Source organism: Centruroides sculpturatus, unplaced genomic scaffold (genome assembly GCF_000671375.1).
Source record: "Centruroides sculpturatus isolate CEXI.00-Female unplaced genomic scaffold, Cexi_2.0 scaffold1135, whole genome shotgun sequence".
Classification (NCBI taxonomy): Eukaryota; Metazoa; Arthropoda; class Arachnida; order Scorpiones; family Buthidae; genus Centruroides; species Centruroides sculpturatus.
This window is the reverse complement of record NW_019385800.1, coordinates 1-15,833: the sequence shown is the minus strand read 5'-3', so window position 1 is coordinate 15,833 and position 15,833 is coordinate 1. Positions and strand designations below refer to the sequence as shown.

At 30.2% G+C, this 15,833-nt stretch overlaps 1 long non-coding RNA gene across 1 annotated transcript; it reads right to left on the bottom strand.

Annotated features, from left to right (window-relative positions):
* Positions 1 to 12,655: 12,655 nt before the first annotated feature.
* Positions 12,656 to 14,388, bottom strand: LOC111642203. The gene is made up of 3 exons (XR_002759527.1): positions 14,320 to 14,388; positions 13,542 to 13,573; positions 12,656 to 12,676 (listed from the first exon to the last, which is right to left on the bottom strand). It is a non-coding gene; the product is annotated as an uncharacterized LOC111642203 (long non-coding RNA).
* Positions 14,389 to 15,833: the final 1,445 nt, after the last annotated feature.

The following is a 15,833-nucleotide window of genomic DNA, read 5'->3' as shown; positions in this document are numbered from 1 at the left end:
GTTTTAAATTCGAATTTGTTATTGCGTATTGGTTCGATTATAGAACGATTGTAAACGTTTCAGAAAATTGATCAAATTGAAAATAGTTCGTTTGATTTTCGGCAATTCTCTTCAGCGGTAGGTGTTATATAACAATTACTATGGTTATTGAAATATTGGATGTAAATGGGGTTTGCTTGCAAAACCTCCGCTGACGAAGTCGCGGGTAACAGCTAGTTTCTTCAATATAATACTGCGCATTTACAAAGAAATAATCATATTTCTTTTTAAATGCTTCTTATTACCTTCAGTGTTATTATCAGGGCTGTGAAGTCGCGTAAAAATCTACCGACTCCAACTCCGACTCCAACTCCGACTTTTCCTTATCATCCGACTCCGACTCCGACTCCGGCTAAAACACCAAAACTCCACGACTCCGGCTCCGACTCCACAGCCCTGGTTATTATTAAAAGCATGTGAGGGAATTTATAGAAAATTTATGTTCGTGAAAGAAAAAGTACATACAAATATTCGATTTTACTTATCATTAAATTTCCGTATTAAAGTAAAATAAATGTTTAAATTAAAGTCGAATGAATTCGTCTGAAAGAGTATCAAAAGTATTGTTTCAATCGAAATCATAACCACTCTCGTAAAACTGTTATCGTAATTCAAGATATAATTTACATTAATTTAATATTTATTAGTTTAATTTAATAGTTTCTATAAGCATTATTCTATCGTTGTGTGTCCTGATTTTATTTTTATTTTGTTTTTTTTTAATAAATATTTCAAAATTTTTGCTACTATCTTTGCTATATAAGTTTTAAAATTGGCGCTTTTTAAAGCACCAATGTTAATAACTTATTCCTTAAGAATCCATGAAAAGCATATTTATATATACTGTTAACCAGAAAAAGTGAAATTGAAAAATTATCAAAATTTTCTTTTATAATAAAAAATAAAAGACATGTTTTATAGCCTACATCTTGTCAATCGTTTTTTCCAAAACTAATAATACATACAATTTTAACTTTTTCAATAAAAATCAATTCGTTTATATGAAAAGATATAACAAAGAACTATTTATCTGATACATATACAGTAGAACCTCGTTTATCCGGACTAATTGAGGATGAAAGTAGTCCGGATAAGGAAAAATCCGGATAATCGAAACAAATACGTTAATTTGTTTTTTAATGATAATACAACACGTTTTCTTTTCGATGACATATCGGCAATATTAAAAATAAATACTGTATTTAAATCGTGATCAAATTTTCAAAAAACAAATGTTTTATTGAATTTGGACTACTACTGACCAAAGCTAACAGACTAGCTATTGTTTAAAAGGCCCTCTGGTGGCTCAAGAAGACGGATTTTATAAAATAAAAAGCAGTTGAAACTGCATTTTTATGAATAAAATTTGACAAACTATTTATCGTTTTATGACGAGTAACATTTTTTCTTCGCGTTTGCGGCTTTTAAGTAATGCATAAACTTTCGAAACGCGAGGCCCTTCGGATCGCGAGGCATAAGCGGTGGCCCATGTCGCCCATGCCTTACGCCGCCCTTGGTCATAGAAATGATGTAATTTGAAAATAAAATTATTTATAAATACGTATGTCAAGTTATATTTTTATTACGACGCGAAGTATATTTAAGAGTTTACGGGCACTGTGCCGGGTGAGACGTTGTTGAAACAAAAAAAGTTACGCATTCCATCAAGTACATAAACAGTATCGTAATTCGCCAAGTGCAAATCAGCAAATCCGTAAAATTTTTGTTTATTTTGAACAATCCGGATAATCGAAAATCCGGATAATGGAGGTCCGGATAATCGAGGTTCTAGTGTATATATTTCTACATGTATCCTAAATGCATGATGCGTGTAACTTGCTAATTATCTGCATGTATGTTTTTAATCTACAATCATCATGCACGTGTTTATGAGTGTAGCGTATAGGTTAAAAATACTTCCTTGTTTATAACTCAAACAGAAAAGTCACACTCAGCATTTATGTATGTATATTCGTACGGTGTAATTTGAAAAAAAAACATCCAAATCTAAATGTTCTAACCACTTAAATACTTTAATAAGCTATTGAACATGGTAATAAGCAGGGCGTCGCAAGAACTCGTTGATAAAACTCGTCGATATATGCAAAAAATATACAGCAGTATTTCATAATCTCTAACGAATCGTCGCCACCTTCGAAGTAGTATCGCCCCCTGAATAAAAACGTTTGCAAATGCGTTATAGTTACCAAAACATCCAAGCAGGGCTGTGGAGTAGGAGTCTGAGTCTGAGTCGTGGAGTTTTGGTGTTTTAGCCGGAGTCGGAGTTGGTGTCGGAGTTGGAGTCGGTACATTTTTACGCGACTCCACAGCCCTGCATTCAAGACTAAAGTTGCAAATTTTATCCCGCTATTTTTACGAACTACGCTATACTTATTACTATTTAAACTACTATTTTAAGGATAAGCATTTATTAAACTAAACGACGTTTTGAAACAGCAAAACATTGCAACAGTTTCCACTTTGTTTTGAACAGAACTTTCAGCTTATTTTAGAATCTGAATTTTGCCAATTCAACTTATTTGTGATTTCTTTTTAATTTTTCCTTCCATTTTCAGGCATAGGTCAACAGTCTGTAAATCTGTAATGGCAACTCATTCTAATATCTTTTGCCGAAAAACATTGACTTCGAATATTTCGGAAACTTACCAATTTGCAATTAAGTTACTCTATATATTTTGCTTGTCCCAATGAGTTTCAGAAAAAAAAACACTTTTTTCAACACTATAATCTTGTAAAAAACTTGTATGTTTACACGAAGTATTATGACTGGAATTTATACTGAGTAATTATAAATTTTTCAGAAGATTTTTAACTTAGTACATGCAAAAAGTTTTATAATATCGTATACATGTTTATATAGTTTATCTATGCTTATGTATTTCACTAATATATTCTATTATAAGGCTGCTTACCTTTATTATAATACTTCTTGTAAAAATATTACAACTGGTTTAGTAGTCTTAAGCAGCTATCAGTATGTATAGTTATAATAAAAAGAATAGACTAGTTTGATATATTTGTGAGAAGTTACGGTTAAGTTGTAATATATTTGTATAAAGGTAAACAATTGTAACTTTGTAAAACTAATTTTTTTGTTAAAAAACCGATTTCGAACAAGGATATTAATAAGATCTCCAAAACTTCTAACTTTCTTCTAGCCATTTTCCTATAATATGACACGTCTAAAGAAGTATTCTTTAATCCTGCACGAAATGGGGATTTTAAACACCACCTAATTTTTTAAGTTGCATTATTGATATACTTAGCAACTGATATCCGAGTTCTTCGGAGTAGCTTCATGATTCTATGAATTAAGCATGTTCATAAATTTCTACAGTGTTGTAACAACTCCTGTAAAAGAAAAACACCATTTCTCCATGTGGGTATTGCAAATATCCCACAGTACTAACTAAGTATGTTTTTAAGATTTATAAATATTTAGTTAGTTTTTGTCTAACAAAACATAACATAATATTTTAAAGAAGTATAATACCAATTTCATTGCTTTTAATTTGAATAACATAACATATCAAAACTTAACCTAACCTATATATACCAGAAAAAAGCCTGATTACCCTATAAAAGTAAGTAATTTGTCCATTTGTTTGGTTTCAAGGCTTATCTCAAAGATTTCAGGATCAGGTAGAAACGTCATGTTTGACAACTATTATATAACGGCAAAAAACCCAAAGTATTAACGAAGGGTTAAATTGTCACATTAGATGGTGGATGAAACCATACAAAACATTGCTAAATTTGGTGGATATTCGACGGTTTTAACAATGAAAACAACTGACAATATAAAAGAATCCTACAGAGGAAAAAGAATCTGCGTACAAAAGTCTCCTGCCAAACAAAATTTCCAGGAAGGTTTAATTTTCTCTGTATTCTAATGATAGTGATTTACTTCTGTTCCAGTGTTTCAGCGCTCTTCAGTGAAGATCCATTTCCACAGTGTCAACAAGAATAGTGACAAAAGTTTTAGACTTTAAACTAACTGGTGACAGGCCAAATTAAATCATTTAATTGAAGGTATATTTACCTCTCTGCATGAATTAATTGTAACTTTATTTTTGTATAAACCAACAATCATAATTAATGTCAAAACGTCCATGGGGTAATAAAGCAGCTTTTTAATTGTCACAACTGCTGTCAGAATTGAAATTATCCTACCTCTGACACCAGTTCTAACAGTTAAAAAAATTCCACCTAGTCACAATGGATCGAGCTTTGTATTATTCTCCCAATAATATTCAAATCCTAGTGTAGAACATAAGTGAATAAGATTAAAGTCAACACAAAGAACTGTTAGAAAAATAGGAGTAAAGCAAGATGACAAAAACTTAAACACATCTGTGAGAAGAAAACATTTAAGAAGTCCGTCAGTCTTAATTCCTCACATATTTATCTGAAACAACACGAATATATATAAAAATATTGAAAAGATACGCTGAGTAATTAACATATTTTAAAAATGTAACCTGAAAAATGGAGAAATTGAGCAGTCGGGCAATAGTTTGGAAAAAGAATTCGATTACACACCAAAGAAATCAAATTTATAAAACGTTTAACATAAAAAAACCAAAGAATTGTTTATGTATTATTTCAGAACAAATAGTCATTTCAAATATTTGTTATATAATATACATAAAACATTCGAAATCCTTACATAACTGATTTGAATAGAAACCTGTAGGCCTAATACAGTTCACACCTCGCTTCATAAGTCAATGATAAATAAAACTATTGATTAAAAACAATATAAACTCAATGCATTTTAAACAATAATCGAATTGTTGCTGCATAAAAAATTCTATTGTAAAGTAACTGAAACAGAAAATATAGAAATACTAGAAAAATATGCGCAAATTATTATTATATTGTTCGAAGAAAAATTATACAAATGTTATATAAGCTGTGCATTTCTTAACAAAACAAATATTCGAAATACCGACAAATATGTTCAGTGTTTATTATATTCATAACTACTTTATATATTAATAAATGTATTTTTATAGATATAAACTTTTATTATTNGGTACACACTCGGTAAGTAATCCTATAATTTTTTGTTTATAGCATAGTTTATACGGATTACTCCCAAAAAATTATACGTGTTTTGGAAATGTTGAGTCGAATTAGTCTAGAATCGGTTAATTTTATAGAAGAAAACCTTTCGAACAGCCTTAGTCCGTAGCGGGCTGCGATTGGCTCATGTATTTAATCGTTCCTACAACGTAATTTTCGGTTAGCGTGGAACGTTTCTAAGCGTTATAGGGGGGTCTACTGTACAGTAAAGTTTACTTTTACGTTAAATATATTTCTGATACCATTCTATGTACTGTACGTTACATTTGATAGCATTTCAAAAGCAGTCTTATTTACATATTTTATACTTACTTTGAAATATAAACATTTTAGTTATACATTACTATTTATAATAACAAGCTATATTCACCTAGACCAGGGGTCGGCAACCTGCGGCTCGCGAGCCACATGCTGCCCTTTGGATGTGAAGCTGCGGCTCTTTAGTTCCATACGCAAATATTATTTNTTTAAGAACAAATATAAATAAACTTAAACAATGTTACATAAAATGCATAAATAGACTATAGTATTTAATTATCGGTTATAAAAATAAAAACAAATTAATAGATTGTATAATTTGTTTAAATTTTTACCACAAAAAGAAAATAAGCAAAAAATACTGCTTTATCTTCAATGTAAGAAGTGCGCTATAAACAATATTAGTTTTCTTTTCATTGTATTTTTAATCACGTTGCTTTTCTTTGTCTATAAAATTTTCCTTTCAATTCAACTATGGGATTTTAACATATATGCTACTTTACACATGTTTAATTACAATCATAATATTTTCACAAATGCATTATTTTTTATAGAGATATTTTTTTATTTACTTTTATTTACTAAGTTCATAATCTTTAGAACAAATGTTATTAAGTCTCTTAAACCAGAATATGTTAAAGAATAAGAAACAAAATTTATTCTGATTTAAATTATTATGTAAATAAAATAATTTTTCTTGTAAATACTTAGATTCTATTATAAATTTGTTTAGGCCACCAATGACAAAATCGAATCAGTGAGAAGCACGGTTTCTAAAATACAAAGCAAATTTCTCCTAACAAAAATTTTTACATGCAACTAGCTTCTATTGACATGTTGAACATGTAAATAGGTATGAGTTATGCAATGAAAACTCAGAAAACTTTACATGGCCTACCCCTTTGTCTGGCACGACTCAACTACCAGTGCTCAGGGGGTTCCATCCACTTTTCACAGTTGGGGTCATAAACGAAACTATATCCGTTATATCCGGAATTGTTTTCCTCTGCCTGCTTCTTGCCAGTGTTGGTGAACTTTCAGCTGAGTTCAAAATTTGAGGTTTAGTGTTGTATCCTGCTTTTTTTTTGTCGTTCTAGTTAGATCTTGTGGTACTGCATAGATTTTGAGTCAATTTTTCGTTTTCAATAGGCCATATTTCTTTATTTTTACGTGTTTTCCGTTTGTTATGCTTAGCAGGAGTCTTTCTTTTAATTCGATTTCACAACATATGAAAGTACAAAATCTTTCTAATTCTCCTAATTTCATCAACGTTAACAATATTTATGACCTTATTGGGCTTCATTATGAAAAAATTGTTCACTTATAAAGCCCTACTGTCATCTGTTTGTCTCTACTCGTCTTTAATCTCGAGAACGAAATTGGATAGATGAATGCCGAGACCAGATATGGGAATTNAACTCTTTTTCTTTTTGTAATCTTTGAGTTTCCATCTTAAGAATACGAAGACACTGAAGGGGGCGGTATATTCAGTTTCGCAACAGTTAAGTATGTCAATGCGAATATCGCGTTTATAGAAAAATTATTAGAATTGTTTTGGTTTATTTGGTTACAGCAAAGCAACACCTCAGCGATCTATCAAGGATGATGTATCCCGGAAAGACTTTTATGTGAAGCTGTCCTCTATTTAGGTTTTAATAACGTGAAGAAAACCCAGAAAACTCTACGTCACCGGTCGGTACGCCATGCGCGAATTCACTACCGACGACTGTCGATCTGCAGTTTCCTTTGCTTGGCTAGGCTATTACTTATTGGGCTGCAATTTGATAATAATTCTTACATTTATGACAAAAACTGATTATTTCTGTCAGTATTTAAAAGAAATGATTAATTATTTCGATATGTCTGGTCATCTCTAAAACAATATATAAAATATGCTTAGAGTAAATTAAAAAGTACTCAGTAAAATAAAAGACAAAAATAATGGTAAAATAATGATAGTTTGGACGATTAGGTGCTAAATTGTGTGCTCTGAAAACTAANTGCCGAGACCAGATATGGGAATTTTTGGAGCATTTGTTATTACTTATAATAACTTGACAACTTAAAAGACGTCTCTAAGAAAAATTTTTGGATATTTACATTAATTAATGCTCGAACACTTTCAGTAACTACTAGAATCACAAAGACAGAGTTTAAAGTTGAAAATAACATAAACTTTCAGAAATCACATACTTAAGTAAAATAAATGCTGACTGATTAACATTTCAAATAGTAAAATGACCGTTTTAACATAAAAAATTTCGTTCAAATCATTTTATCTTTATTAATTCCTTTCCTCTTGTAATATTTTTTAAGAGAACGAAGACTTTTAATGGAGCGATTATAAAAAAATTTAATATAAATTGTATTTTATATTAAAACAATTACTGTTTAAATATATAAATAAATTATTTATTTTCGTTTTTAAACCAAATATAAGTCCTCTTATATATAAAATATATTAAAATATAAGGAATTTTAAATCAATTTATATGAAAACGTAACTTACATTTCTGGATGGATTAATTCTAGTTGTTTGGCCTGTTAGCCCTCCACTCTATTAAAAAATAATAATATATTAATATTGTATAATCAAATCTATTCTATATAAAGTTTTCAATTGTTTGCAAGGAAATTATTCAACGCAAAAGTATTGTATTAACTTATTTTAACATTACACCAACCATTTCAATGTAAATATTTTGTATTTTTATTAAACTATTTCATGATCTGATAGATAATTCAAAATTTTATACATTTTAGTAAACTTTTCGTCGTTCTAACTCGTGTATTATGCTAAATAACAAAAATACTTTTTCCGTATATTAATATTAAGAACATTCCCATAGGCACTTACATATATATACAGTAAAGTTTACTTTTACTTCACATATATTTATTCTATGTACAGCATTTAAAAAGCAATCTTATTTTACATATTTTACACTTACTTTGAAATATAAACATTTTAGTTATACATTACTGTTTATAATAACACGCTATATTCACCTAGACAAAGTTTATATTCAAAGTGAAAGTTAACTAATCAAAACTCACGTACTTAAAGTAAGATAGATGCTGATTAATTAACATTTCAAACGATAAAGAATGATTTCGAAATCGACATTTGTTCAAACTTGTTTTTTATTCATTCTTTTTCTTCTTGTAATCGTTGAGTTTCTATCTTAAGAGAACGAAGACACTCAAAGGGGCGGTATATTCAGTTTCGCAACAGTTAAGTATGTCAATGCGAATATCGCGTTTATAGAAAAATTATTAGAATTGTTTTGGTTTATTTGGTTACAGCAACGCAACACCTCAGCGATCTGCCAAGGATGATGTATTCCGGAAAGTCTTTTATGTGAAGGTGTCCCCTATTTAGGTTTCAATAGCGTGAAGAAAACCCAGAAAACTCTACGTCGCCTGTCAGTACGCCAGGCGCGAATTCACTACCGACGACTGTCGATCCACAGTTTCCTTTGCTTGGCTATTGGCTATTTGGCTTATTAGGCTGCAATTTGATAATAATTCTTACATTTATGACAAAAACTGATTATTTCTGTGAGTATTTAAAAGAAATGATCAATTATTTTGATACGTCTGATTATCTCTAAAATAATAAATAAAATGTGCTTAGAGTAAATAAAAAAGTACTCAGTTAAATAAAAGAAAAAATAATGGTAAAATAATGAGAGTTTGGACGATTAAGTGCTAAATTGTATGCTCTGAATACTGAAAATAAAATATTTAAAAACTGAAAAAAACTAAGAAATGTCTAATCTATATATATAAAATTGCTTGTCCTGACTGACTGACTGAATGACTCGCCGATTTATCATCGCCCAGAGCAAACCGCTGGACCTAAAGAACAGAAATTTGGTACACAGTTAGGGTACGTCATGAAAACGCACACTAAGAAGGGATTTTTCGAAATTTCCCAGTTGGGGAGAGGGAGAGCATTAAGGCTTAACCGGAAAAACGGCTTCTACTGTACTATTTTAGATGCGATTTTTTGTTTTCAACTACCTTTAGTCTTCATTGAGTACTTAGGTGTATTAAATTGATAACATTTCAGACATTGTTATAAATATTTTTATCTATTTCGATTTTAAAAATGTTCGAACCGTTTTAGATTCGAATTTGTTATTGCGTATTGGTTCGATTATAGAACGATTGTAAACGTTCCAGAAAATTGATCATATTGAAAATAGTTCGTTTGATCCTCGGCAATTCTTATCATTCTCGGCGGCAGGTGTTATATAACAATTACTATGGTTGTTAAAATACTGAATATAAATGGGGTTTGCTTGCAAAATCCGTGCGGGAAAGTTGCGAGTAACAACTACTTAAATATAAAATTTCATTTGATTATTAGGTAGTTAGTTTAACAAGAAGAAACAATATAAAACAATTAATTATACAATGAATTATAATTATAAAACAAGTACAAAGCACGAAGTGTGCGATTAATCAAGATAGCTCTATCATATTCAGATTAGAAGACATATGTATTAGCATAATCAATCCTAATCCCAGTGATATATTATGACATTGGTTTAGTAATATACTGATAATTTTCATGAACGTATTTTTACGATAATTGTATAACTTACNATTAATATTAAGAACATTCCCATAGGCACTTACATATATATACAGTAAAGTTTACTTTTACTTCACATATATTTATTCTATGTACAGCATTTAAAAAGCAATCTTATTTTACATATTTTACACTTACTTTGAAATATAAACATTTTAGTTATACATTACTATTTATAATAACACGCTATATTCACCTAGACAATGTTTATATTCAAAGTGAAAATTAACAAATCAGAACTCACGTACTTAAAGTAAGATAGATGCTGATTAATTAACATTTCAAACGATAAAAGAATGATTTCGAAATCGACATTTGTTCAAACTCGTTTTTTATTCATTCTTTTTCTTCTTGTAATCGTTGAGTTTCTATCTTAAGAGAACGAAGACACTCAAAGGGGCGGTATATTCAGTTTCGCAACAGTTAAGTATGTCAATGTGAATATCGCGTTTATAGAAAAATTATTAGAATTGTTTTGGTTAATTTGGTTACAGCAATGCAACACCTCAGCGATCTGACAAGGATGATGTATTCCGGAAAGACTTTTATGTGAAGCTGTCCCCTATTTAGGTTTTAATAACGTGAAGAAAACCCAGAAAACTCTACGTCACCGGTCGGTACGCCATGCGCAAAGTCACTACCGACTACTGGCATTCTGTGGTTTCCTCCACTTGGCTATTGGAGAGTACTTATTGAGCTGCAATTTCATAATAATTCTTACATTTATAACAAAAACTGATTATTTCTGTGAGTACTTAAAAGGAATGATTAATTATTTCGATACGTCTGATTATCTCTAAAATAATAAATAAAATTTGCTTAGAGTAAATAAAAAAGTACTCAGTAAAATAAAAAAATAATGATAAAATAATGAGAGTTTGGACGATTAAGTGCTAAATTGTATGCTCTGAATACTGAAAATAAAATATTTAAAAACTGAAAAAAACTAAGAATTGTCTAATCTATATATATAAAATTGCTTGTCCTGACTGACTGACTGAATGACTCGCCGATTTATCATCGCCCAGAGCAAACCGCTGAACCTAAAAAGGTAAAATTTGGTACACAGTTAGGGTATGTCATGAAAACGCTCACTAAGAAGGGATTTNAAGAACGGCTTCTACTGTACTATTTTAGATGCGATTTTTTGTTTTCAACTACCTTTAGTCTTCATTGAGTACTTAGGTGTATTAAATTGATAACATTTCAGACATTGTTATAAATATTTTTATCTATTTCGATTTTAAAAATGTTCGAACCGTTTTAGATTCGAATTTGTTATTGCGTATTGGTTCGATTATAGAACGATTGTAAACGTTCCAGAAAATTGATCATATTGAAAATAGTTCGTTTGATCCTCGGCAATTCTTATCATTCTCGGCGGCAGGTGTTATATAACAATTACTATGGTTGTTAAAATACTGAATATAAATGGGGTTTGCTTGCAAAATCCGTGCGGGAAAGTTGCGAGTAACAACTACTTAAATATAAAATTTCATTTGATTATTAGGTAGTTAGTTTAACAAGAAGAAACAATATAAAACAATTAATTATACAATGAATTATAATTATAAAACAAGTACAAAGCACGAAGTGTGCGATTAATCAAGATAGCTCTATCATATTCAGATTAGAAGACATATGTATTAGCATAATCAATCCTAATCCCAGTGATATATTATGACATTGGTTTAGTAATATACTGATAATTTTCATGAACGTATTTTTACGATAATTGTATAACTTACATGTTTACACAGTTTATCTATGCTTTTCTGAGAATTCGGTTATTAACAAAGAAATTAACATCATAATATCAACTTCGTTAACTATCTGTCAACTTTCACACCTGAGAATATATCTTTGTTTTAGTTTCCAGCATCAGTGATGACGCTTTCTCGTGACTTTCCGACCTGCTGTCCTGATCTAGTGGTTTTAACTCTTTGTTGACTAGTTCTTATCACAACTAGCTACTAACAAAAGGCCGTTGTTGCCCATTCCTCTCCTGTACAAGTCGCCTATAACCGAATCCTATAACCTATCGTCGATCCTATAACTTATAAGCGATTTTATAACCGAAATCGTCGTATAGTCCTCGAACTTAATTATTTATGTCGGTGCTCCTGTGTAAAATTTTTTGGACATTATCATCGGATATCTCGGCTCTCTCGTTCTTCCTTCACTTCTCTGTTCAGTGACAATAGCTCCAACTCACGGAGTATTATAACAAGATCTAAACTGACATAAAAGAACAACTTTTGGGACTGAAAGGAAGAACTTTTGCTAACCTACAAACAAAATTATAAGGTATTTATCCTCCGCGCTCTCAAATGTCGTGACGTGAATCTCCCCACCCAATTCTTACACGATAACACATTTCGTGTGTTTTCTATGAGCAGTCGTGTTTGAACAGTTGGAGTAGGGAATATTGTAGGCTACTGCTAGCAAAACAATGCCAAATATGTAATCACTTTCGGTAATCCGGACACTTTTGGCAATCCGACACCCCTTTGGTTTCATACCTGTCAGATTATCAAGGGACAGCTGTGTTATTATTCCACCAGTCTCGATTATATATATAGATATTCTATAGTGTGGAAACAAATATGAAAAATTCATACTAAATCAGAAATAACTTACTTTCGAATTTGAAGGTTCCATCACTTCCTACAAAAATTAAAATCATAATTGGATAGTTAATTATATTTTTATATAACACAAAAATAATCTTATTACAAACTAAAATTTTAGAAATACAAGTCAACCCCCCTATAACACTGTTGATTGTTCCGTTTTATATGTATTCCATGTTGTACGAGTCACTTAGATTTTACAAATACGTGAGCCGTTCACAGAGTGGCTCACGTATTTGTAAAATCTAAGTGACTCGTACAACATGGAATTCATATAAAACGGAACAATCAACAGTGTTATAGGAGGTCGACTGTAAAATGCAACGTAGATTAGCATTAAAATGATAAAAATTTATGTGACTAAATTTAAAACTAACAAAGTTTTATGCCTGAACTTTTCAAGTGTCATCTGATATTTACATAAAGAATGGAACAGAACTCCTTTGGAGAACAATTTTACTTTCCCTTACGATTGATGTATACATAACAAGTGTAATTACGTATTCAAATAGTTTTAAATTGGACCCTCAGAGGTTTATGAAAACCTCCACGTTTTGAAACTTCTTGAACCCAAAAAAGTCCAAAAAAAAAATAAAGATAAAATAATTTTGTTGATGTGTACGTCTGTGTGTGTTGAAGTCTATTTAATATCTTAGCATAGGGTCAAAGTTAAGAAACGAATTTTGGCATTTCAGCTTGTGTATAAGGGGCATTGGTGCTATTAAAGTTTGATGAAAGGTCGAGAGGTGTGTCGTGTGTCATATCTCGAGTATATTCGGACTTAATGATGATATTGTATTTAGTCTAGCAAGAGCTCTGGCCAGTGTTTTATGTTCTAATTTTCTAGTTAGTGGCTGCTGCTCAGAGGTTTGACTATAAATAGAATAAATTACACTTACAGGCTGATCAGTCTCAATAGCATTATTAATTCCTAAAAAATAAAAATTGTGATATTTATATATAATCACGAAAGTATAAAAAAATTAACAAGTAAATAAACTATTCAAAATTATATGCAAATATTATAAAAATTAATTTTATAGTATATAAGGCTTCTTAGTTAAAAAAATTACTCTTTTTCCATTCGATTTTTACTGGTCGATTTACATTTTTCTTTTCTCTAGGCTTTTCGAATAATCATGATAAAGTAGATAATGATTTATAGCACCGACAGCTTAATTGATAATAATTTAACATATAAAATTTGCACCAATTTTTATCCAAACACTATAAAATACCTTACACAATGCTGTATTATACATTTCAGTTTTGTGTTAAGAATATAAAATTCCTTCATGATCCTATGATCTATACGGAATGTTCAAAGTAATTTAGTATAATTGAATCGATATAATTTCAGGCATGTTCCTCATTACGTGATATTCGTGTTCTTATCAAGTTCATGTTCAACAATTATTAAATAATTGATAAGATATCAAAATTAAAAATGGTGTTTTCTAACTGTACAATCATTAATCAAATAAATGGCTGTTCGACTCACATCTTTCTCTGGAACGTTGAAAAGTATTTATGATTTACCAATAAAGTACGCAAAATCCAGAAACACAACACGGTTGGAATTGTAGACATTATCATTGTCGTATATCCGATAGTTTTGAATATACTTATAAAATTGTTATCAATACGCATGCAAAATGTATTAAAAATTTTACTTACCAATAAATCCAAACAGGAGGATTAAAGCGAATTTCATCTTTAACACTTGATTCATTTCCCAACAAAGAGTAAACTGATATATTATATTTCTGACTTTTTATTGTTTTAGATTACGTTACTGGCTGACGTCAGAATATTAATATTTGTATAAATAACGCCTGTTAACTGTTAACCAATAAAATTGTATTTATCCTCTTCATGTTTACCAAAAAAATAATAATTTACTTTAATCCTTTTCTGATTTTAACCTGAACAATAATTGAATTTTGATTTTTTTCTTTAATAATTTCAATTTTAAAATTTACTTTTCTAAATATTTCAAGTTTCACTTGTATTCAGGTTATTTCTTTCCTTCAATTTTTCAAGAACAAAATAAATTGAACATGAGGAATAATCGACAAGAATCAATTCATTTATAAAAACTTTTATGTACATTTTAAACAAGATTTATATGAATTCCATGTTGTACGAGTCACTTAGATTTTACAAATACGTAAGCCGTTCACAGCCCAGCACACGTATTTGTAAAATCTAAGTGACTCGTACAACACGGAATTCATATAAAACGGAATTATTAACAGTGTTATAGGGGAGTCAACTGTAAATAGAAATCCTATCTTCAAAATTTATTACAGTGTACATTTAAATATGAATTTCTATCTTTACATTTATAAGTACAAATTATTTGTAATGGAAAAATTACATTGACTAAAAGAGGAGACTTTATATTTCTGTTGTTAAGCTGTATACCATAGCTGGGCACTATGGATCTTCTATAAGTCCATAGTGTTCAGTGAATGAATCACTGAACATTGGTAGATTCGAGCCTCACTAATGGGTTGTCTATGTGGAGTTTCCACATAGACAACCCATTGGTGAGGCTGGAATCTATTAGCCTCGAATCTATGTGGAGTTTCCACATAGACAATTCATTGCTGAGGCTCTACACTGAATCTATTAGCCTCGAATCTATGTGGAGTTTCCACATAGACAATTCATTGCTGAGGCTCTACACTAAATGCAGCCCAGTTTTAGAAAATGGACATAAGTATAATACACCTAAATATGTTATTCAATATTTAAAATTGTTCTTTGAAATAAAACTAAAAATGAATAATTTCACAAAATAAGATTTAAAGAAAAATAAAGCGAATTTATTTGCGTAGAGATCTGTACTTTGTCAACAATAGGAATTCCATACTCGGTTTGTTCAGGTGGCAACATGGCAGACAGTAATTAACAATAACTAGTTGTTCGTATTAAAATATTTTTATAATTTTTAGAATTTAAGGACGTACATATAAATTAAATACAGTCGAACCACCCAAAGGCGAATATTTTTTTATGTTTTCGTTCTTTAGAGGTTTACTGTATATTTTTCGTTACGAACGTTCTATTTAATAATTATAATACAATGAAATTGTTCCCACACTATTTATTCTGACATAATGAATATCCGATACGACTGGAACAAGAGGGTCTTCAGGCCTCTCGTGCAAATTAATTATTAAAGG